Consider the following 8,712-nt stretch of genomic DNA (forward strand, 5'->3'; position numbering starts at 1 on the left):
AAATATAATATAATTATAAATTGTCTGTTATGTTATTTTCCAAGTATTTTACTTTCCAAGTATTCAATAAAATTTGCATTTGGCAAAAGTCCTTCGAGCCGGATTTGAACGAGCGACCTAAGGATGCCTATTTTACCACTACAGCCCTCCGCTCTAACAACTGAGCTATCGAAGGCTTGGCAAATTCCTCTCTAGCAAGCTCAATACGAGCTTCCACTTCAGCTGTCGACATGCAAACATCTCTTGCAATTCGTGCAAAATACTACAAATTTGGCTTGTGAGGTTCCCGAATTGAGTAAAAGCACATCAGTTGACAATTAAAAAAATAACCCACTCTGCAGTCTCCCGCATGTTACTGACCACCATACTAAGGGGGAAAAGTTGAAAGGAGGCACCTCACAGGCCATCTCCTCAGAGTATTCAGCAGCGTTGGTCCTTGACAATATTTTAATATCTTGGATGGTGTATAGTGTTCTCTCATTTCCCTTGAGAAATCAAAATTGTCAAGGGGATTCTGCTGTTTTGCCAGTTCATAGCAAGAGATGGGGATCCAAAACACCTCACAGGAAACCAATGAAGATTGGTGTTGGAGAGAAACATAACGTGGCCACAGCCTCAAAGCAAAAGGCATCTATTTTCATTGATAAAATATAATATAATTATAAATTGTCTGTTATTTTATTTTCCAAGTATTTTACTTTCCAAGTATTCAATAAAATTTGCATTTGGCAAAAGTCCTTCGAGCCAGATTTGAACCAGCGACCTAAGGAGGCCTGTTTTACCACTACAGTCCTCCGCTCTACCAACTGAGTTATCGAAGGCTTGGCACATCAGTCTCTAGCAAGCTCAATACGAGCTTCCACTTCAACCGTCGACATGCAAACATCTCTTGCAATTCATGCAAAATACTACAAATTTGGCATGTGAGGTTCCCGAATTGAGTAAAAGCACATCAGTTCCCAATTAAAAAAATGACCCCCTCCGCAGTCTCCCGCATGTTACTGACCACCATACTAAGGAGGAAAAGTTGAAAGGCGGCGCCTCACAGGCCATCTCCTCAGAGTATTCAGCAGTGTTCGGCCTTGACAATATTTTAATATCTTGGATGGTGTATGGTGTTCTCCCATTTCCCTTGAGACATCAAGATTGTCAAGGGGATTCTGCTGTTTTGTCAGTTCATAGCAAGAGATGGGGATCCAAAACACCTCACAGGAAACCAACGAAGATTGGTGTCGGACAGAAAAATAACGTGGCCACAGGCTCAAAGCAAAAGGCATCTATTTTCAGTGATGAAATATAATATAATTATAAATTGTCTGTTATTTTACTTTCCAAGTATTTTACTTTCCAAGTATTCAATAAAATGTGCATTTGGCAAAAGTCCTTCGAGCCGGATTTGAACCAGCGACCTATGGATGCCTGTTTTACCACTACAGTCCTCAGCTCTACCAACTGAGCTATCGGAGGCTAGGCAAACCATTCTCTAGCAAACTCAATAGGAGCTTCCACTTCAATCGCCGACTTGTAAACATCTCTTGCAATTCGTGCAAAATACTACAAATTTGGCTTGTGAGGTTCCCGAATTGAGTAAAAGCACATCAGTGCCCAATTAAAAAAATTACCCCCTCCGCAGTCTCCCGCATGTTACTGACCACCATACTAAGGGGGAAAAGTTGAAAGGTGGTGCCTCACAGGCCATCTCCTCACAGTATTCAGCCGTCTTGGGCCTTGACAATATTTTAATATCTTGCATGGTGTATAGTGTTCTCTCATTTCCCTTGAGAAATCAAGATTGTAAAGGGGATTCTGCTGTTTTGCCAGTTCATAGCAAGAGATGGGGATCCAAAACACCTCACAGGAAACCAATGAAGATTCGTGTTGGACAGAAAAACAACGTGGCCACAGCTTCAAAGCAAAAGGCATCTATTTTAAGTGATGAAATATGATATGATTATAAATTGTCTGTCATTTTACTTTCCAAGTATTTTACTTTCCAAGTATTCAATAAAATGTGCATTTGGCAAAAGTCCTTCAAGCAGGATTTGAACCAGCGACCTATGGATGCCTGTTTTACCACTACAGTCCTCCGCTCTACCAACTGAGCTATCGGAGGCTAGGCATACCATTTTCTAGCAAACTCAATAGGAGCTTCCACTTCAATCGCCGACTTGTAAACATCTCTTGCAATTCGTGCAAAATACTACAAATTTGGCTTGTGAGGTTCCCGAATTGAGTAAAAGCACATCAGTGCCCAATTAAAAAAATTACCCCCTCCGCAGTCTCCCGCATGTTACTGACCACCATACTAAGGGGGAAAAGTTGAAAGGTGGTGCCTCACAGGCCATCTCCTCACAGTATTCAGCCGTCTTGGGCCTTGACAATATTTTAATATCTTGCATGGTGTATAGTGTTCTCTCATTTCCCTTGAGAAATCAAGATTGTAAAGGGGATTCTGCTGTTTTGCCAGTTCATAGCAAGAGATGGGGATCCAAAACACCTCACAGGAAACCAATGAAGATTCGTGTTGGACAGAAAAACAACGTGGCCACAGCTTCAAAGCAAAAGGCATCTATTTTAAGTGATGAAATATGATATGATTATAAATTGTCTGTCATTTTACTTTCCAAGTATTTTACTTTCCAAGTATTCAATAAAATGTGCATTTGGCAAAAGTCCTTCAAGCAGGATTTGAACCAGCGACCTAAGGATGCCTGTTTTACCACTACAGTCCTACGCTCTACCAACTGAGCTATCGAAGGCATGGCTAATCATTCTCTAGCAAACTCAATACGAGCTTCCACTTCAACCGTCGACTTGTAAACATCTCTTGCAATTCGTGCAAAATACTACAAATTTGGCTTGTGAGGTTCCCGAATTGAGTAAAAGCACATCAGTTCCCAATTAAAAAAATGACCCCCTCCGCAGTCTCCCGCATGTTACTGACCACGATACTAAGGGGGAAAAGTTGAAAGGCGGCACCTCACAGGCCATCTCCTCAGAGTATTCATCCGTGTTGGTCCTTGACAATATTTTAATATCTTGGATGGTGTATAGTGTTCTCTCATTTCCCTTGAGAAATCAAAATTGTCAAGGGGATTCTGCTGTTTTGCCAGTTCATAGCAAGAGATGGGGATCCAAAACACCTCACAGGAAATCAATGAAGATTGGTGTTGGACAGAAACATAACGTGGCCACAGCCTCAAAGCAAAAGGCATCTATTTTCATTGATAAAATATAATATAATTATAAATTGTCTGTTATTTTATTTTCCAAGTATTTTACTTTCCAAGTATTCAATAAAATTTGCATTTGGCAAAAGTCCTTCGAGCCGGATTTGAACCAGCGACCTAAGGATGCCTGTTTTACCACTACAGTCCTCCGCTCTACCAACTGAGTTATCGAAGGCTTGGCACATCAGTCTCTAGCAAGCTCAATACGAGCTTCCACTTCAACCGTCGACATGCAAACATCTCTTGCAATTCATGCAAAATACTACAAATTTGGCTTGTGAGGTTCCCTAATTGAGTAAAAGCACATCAGTTCCCAATTAAAAAAATGACCCCCTCCGCAGTCTCCCGCATGTTACTGACCACCATACTAAGGAGGAAAAGTTGAAAGGCGGCGCCTCACAGGCCATCTCCTCAGAGTATTCAGCAGTGTTCGGCCTTGACAATATTTTAATATCTTGGATGGTGTATGGTGTTCTCCGATTTCCCTTGAGAAATCAAGATTGTCAAGGGGATTCTGCTGTTTTGTCAGTTCATAGCAAGAGATGGGGATCCAAAACACCTCACAGGAAACCAACGAAGATTGGTGTCGGACAGAAAAATAACGTGGCCACAGGCTCAAAGCAAAAGGCATCTATTTTCAGTGATGAAATATAATATAATTATAAATTGTCTGTTATTTTACTTTCCAAGTATTTTACTTTCCAAGTATTCAATAAAATGTGCATTTGGCAAAAGTCCTTCGAGCCGGATTTGAACCAGCGACCTATGGATGCCTGTTTTACCACTACAGTCCGCAGCTCTACCAACTGAGCTATCGGAGGCTAGGCAAACCATTCTCTAGCAAACTCAATAGGAGCTTCCACTTCAATCGCCGACTTGTAAACATCTCTTGCAATTCGTGCAAAATACTACAAATTTGGCTTGTGAGGTTCCCGAATTGAGTAAAAGCACATCAGTGCCCAATTAAAAAAATTACCCCCTCCGCAGTCTCCCGCATGTTACTGACCACCATACTAAGGGGGAAAAGTTGAAAGGTCGTGCCTCACAGGCCATCTCCTCACAGTATTCAGCCGTGTTGGGCCTTGACAATATTTTAATATCTTGCATGGTGTATAGTGTTCTCTCATTTCCCTTGAGAAATCAAGATTGTAAAGGGGATTCTGCTGTTTTGCCAGTTCATAGCAAGAGATGGGGATCCAAAACACCTCACAGGAAACCAATGAAGATTCGTGTTGGACAGAAAAATAACGTGGCCACAGCCTCAAAGCAAAAGGCATCTATTTTCAGTGATGAAATATAATATAATTATAAATTGTCTGTTATTTTACTTTCCAAGTATTTTACTTTCCAAGTATTCAATAAAATGTGCATTTGGCAAAAGTCCTTCGAGCCGGATTTGAACCAGCGACCTAAGGATGCCTGTTTTACCACTACAGTCCTCTGCTCTACCAACTGAGCTATCGAAGGCTTGGCAAATCATTCTCTAGCAAAGTCAATACGAGCTTCCACTTCAACCGTCGACTTGTAAACATCTCTTGCAATTCGTGCAAAATACTACAAATTTGGCTTGTGAGGTTCCCGAATTGAGTAAAAGCACATCAGTTCCCAATTAAAAAAATGACCCCCTCCGCAGTCTCCCGCATGTTACTGACCACCATACTAAGGGGGAAAAGTTGAAAGGCGGCGCCTCACAGGCCATCTCCTCAGAGTATTCAGCCGTGTTGGGCCTTGACAATATTTTAATATCTTGGATGGTGTATAGTGTTCTCTCATTTCCCTTGAGAAATCAAGATTGTCAAGGGGATTCTGCTGTTTTGCCAGTTCATAGCAAGAGATGGGGATCCAAAACACCTCACAGGAAACCAATGAAGATTGGTGTTGGACAGAAATATAACGTGGCCACAGCCTTAAAGCAAAAGGCATCTGTTTTCAGTGATGAAATATAATATAATTATAAATTGTCTGTTATTTTATTTTCCAAGTATTTTACTTTCCAAGTATTCAATAAAATTTGCATTTGGCAAAAGCCCTTCGAGCCGGATTTGAACCAGCGACCTAAGGATGCCTGTTTTACCACTACAGTCCTCCGCTCTCAACTGAGCTATCGAAGGCTTAGCAAATCACTCTCTAGCAAGCTCAATTCGAGCTTCCACTTCAACCGTCGACATGCAAACATCTCTTGCAATTCGTGCAAAATACTACAAATTTGGCTTGTGAGGTTCCCGAATTGAGTAAAAGCACATCAGTTCCCAATTAAAAAAATGACCCCCTCCGCAGTCTCCCGCATGTTACTGACCACCATACTAAGGAGGAAAAGTTGAAAGGCGGCGCCTCACAGGCCATCTCCTCAGAGTATTCATCAGTGTTCCGCCTTGACAATATTTTAATATCTTGGATGGTGTATAGTGTTCTCCCATTTCCCTTGAGAAATCAAGATTGTCAAGGGGATTCTGCTGTTTTGTCAGTTCATAGCAAGAGATGGGGATCCAAAACACCTCACAGGAAACCAACGAAGATTGGTGTCGGACAGAAAAATAACGTGGTCACAGCCTCAAAGCAAAAGGCATCTATTTTCAGTGATGAAATATAATATAATTATAAATTGTCTGTTGTTTTACTTTCCAAGTATTTTACTTTCCAAGTATTCAATAAAATGTGCATTTGGCAAAAGTCCTTCGAGCCCGATTTGAACCAGCGACCTAAGGATGCCTGTTTTATCACTACAGTCCTCCGCTCTACCAACTGAGCTATCGAACCCTTGGCAAATCATTCTCTAGCAAACTCAATACGAGCTTCAACTTCAACCGTCGACTTGTAAACATCTCTTGCAATTCGTGCAAAATACTACAAATTTGGCTTGTGAGCTTCCCGAATTGAGTAAAAGCACATCAGTTCCCAATTAAAAAAATGACCCCCTCCGCAGTCTCCCGCATGTTACTGACCACGATACTAAGGGGGAAAAGTTGAAAGGCGGCGCCTCACAGCCCATCTCCTCAGAGTATTCAGCCGTGTTGGGCCTTGATAATATTTTAATATCTTGGATGGTGTATAGTGTTCTCTCATTTCCCTTAAGAAATCAAAATTGTCAAGGGTATTCTGCTGTTTTGCCAGTTCATAGCAAGAGATGGGGATCCAAAACACCTCACAGGAAACCAATGAAGATTGGTGTTGGACAGAAACATAACGTGGCCACAGCCTCAAAGCAAAAGGCATCTATTTTCATTGATGAAATATAATATAATTATAAATTGTCTATTATTTTATTTTCCAAGTATTTTACTTTCCAAGTATTCAATAAAATTTGCATTTGGAAAAACTCCTTCGAGCCGGATTTGATCCAGCGACCTAAGGATGCCTGTTTTACCACTACAGTCCTCCGCTCTACCAACTGAGTTATCGAAGGCTTGGCAAATCAGTCTCTAGCAAGCTCAATACGAGCTTCAACTTCAACCGTCGACATGCAAACATCTCTTGCAATTCGTGCAAAACACTACAAATTTGGCTTGTGAGATTCCCGCATTGAGTAAAAGCACATCAGTTCCCAATTAAAAAAATGACCCCCTCCGCAGTCTCCCGCATGTTACTGACCACCATACTAAGGAGGAAAAGTTGAAAGGCGTCGCCTCACAGGCCATCTCCTCAGAGTATTCAGCAGTGTTCGGCCTTGACAATATTTTAATATCTTGGATGGTGTATAGTGTTCTCTCATTTCCCTTGAGAAATCAAGATTGTCAAGGGGATTCTGCTGTTTTGCCAGTTCATAGCAAGAGATGGGGATCCAAAACACCTCACAGGAAACCAATGAAGATTGGTGTTGGACAGAAAAATAACGTGGCCACAGCCTCAAAGCAAAAGGCATCTATTTTCAGTGATGAAATATAATATAATTATAAATTGTCTGGTTTTTTACTTTCCAAGTATTTTACTTTCCAAGTATTCAATAAAATTTGCATTTGGCAAAAGTCCTTCGAGCTGGATTTAAACCAGCGACCTGAGGATGCCTGTTTTACCACTACAGTCCTCCCCTCTACCAACTGAGCTATCGAAGGCTTGGCAAATCAACTCTAGCAAACTCAATACGAGCTTCCACTTCAACCGTCGACTTGTAAACATCTCTTGCAATTCGTGCAAAATACTACAAATTTGGCTTGTGAGGTTCCCGAATTGAGTAAAAGCACATCAGTTCCCAATTAAGAAAATGACCCCCTCCGCAGTCTCCCGCATGTTACTGACCAGCATAGTAAGGAGGAAAAGTTGAAAGGCGGCGCCTCACAGGCCATCTCCTCAGAGTATTCAGCCGTGTTGGGCCTTGACAATATTTTAATATCTTGGATGGTGTATAGTGTTCTCTCATTTCCCTTGAGAAATCAAGCTTGTCAAGGGGATTCTGCTGTTTTGCCAGTTCATAGCAAGAGATGGGGATCCAAAACACCTCACAGGAAACCAATGAAGATTGGTGTTGGACAGAAACATAACGTGGCCACAGCCTCAAAGCAAAAGGCATCTATTTTCAGTGATGAAATATAATATAATTATAAATTGTCTGTTATGTTATTTTCCAAGTATTTTACTTTCCAAGTATTCAATAAAATTTGCATTTGGCAAAATTCCTTCGAGCCGGATTTGAACGAGCGACCTAAGGATGCCTGTTTTACCACTACAGCCCTCCGCTCTACCAACTGAGCTATCGAAGGCTTGGCAAACTGCTCTCTAGCAAGCTCAATACGAGCTTCCACTTCAGCTGTCGACATGCAAACATCTCTTGCAATTCGTGCAAAATACTACAAATGTGGCTTGTGAGGTTCCCGAATTGAGTAAAAGCACATCAGTTGACAATTAAAAAAATAACCCACTCTGCAGTCTCCCGCATGTTACTGACCACCATACTAAGGGGGAAAAGTTGAAAGGCGGCGCCTCACAGGCCATCTCCTCAGAGTATTCAGCAGTGTTGGGCCTTGACAATATTTTAATACCTTGGATGGTGTATAGTGTTCTCTCATTTTCCTTGAGAAATCAAGATTGTCAAGGGGATTCTGCTGTTTTGCCAGTTCATAGCAAGAGATGGGGATCCAAAACACCCCACAGGAAACCAATGAAGATTGGTGTTGGACAGAAAAATAACGTGGCCACAGCCTCAAAGCAAAAGGCATCTATTTTCAGTGAGGAAATATAATATAATTATAAATTGTCTGTTATTTTATTTTCCAAGTATTTTACTTTCCAAGTATTCAATAAAATTTGCATTTGGCATAAATCCTTCGAGCCAGATTTGAACCAGCGACCTAAGGATGCCTGTTTTACCACTACAGTCCTCCGCTCTACCAACTGAGCTATCGAAGGCTTAGTAAATCATTTTCTAGCTAGCTCAATTCGAGCTGCCACTTCAACCGTCGACATGCAAACATCTCTTGCAATTCGTGCAAAATACTACAAATTTGGCTTGTGAGGTTCCCGAATTGAGTAAAAGCACATCAGTTCCCAA

At 41.3% G+C, this 8,712-nt stretch overlaps 1 non-coding gene across 1 annotated transcript; it reads right to left on the reverse strand.

Annotated features, from left to right (window-relative positions):
- Positions 1-4,611: 4,611 nt before the first annotated feature.
- On the reverse strand, positions 4,612-4,697 carry TRNAY-GUA (transfer RNA tyrosine (anticodon GUA)). Its single transcript is given in 2 exon segments — positions 4,612-4,647; positions 4,661-4,697. It is a non-coding gene; the product is annotated as a tRNA-Tyr (tRNA).
- Between the last annotated feature and the right edge of the window lie 4,015 nt (positions 4,698-8,712).

Source organism: Ambystoma mexicanum, chromosome 1p, assembly GCF_040938575.1.
Source record: "Ambystoma mexicanum isolate Mex_15411 chromosome 1p, UKY_AmexF1_1, whole genome shotgun sequence".
NCBI lineage: Eukaryota > Metazoa > Chordata > Amphibia > Caudata > Ambystomatidae > Ambystoma > Ambystoma mexicanum.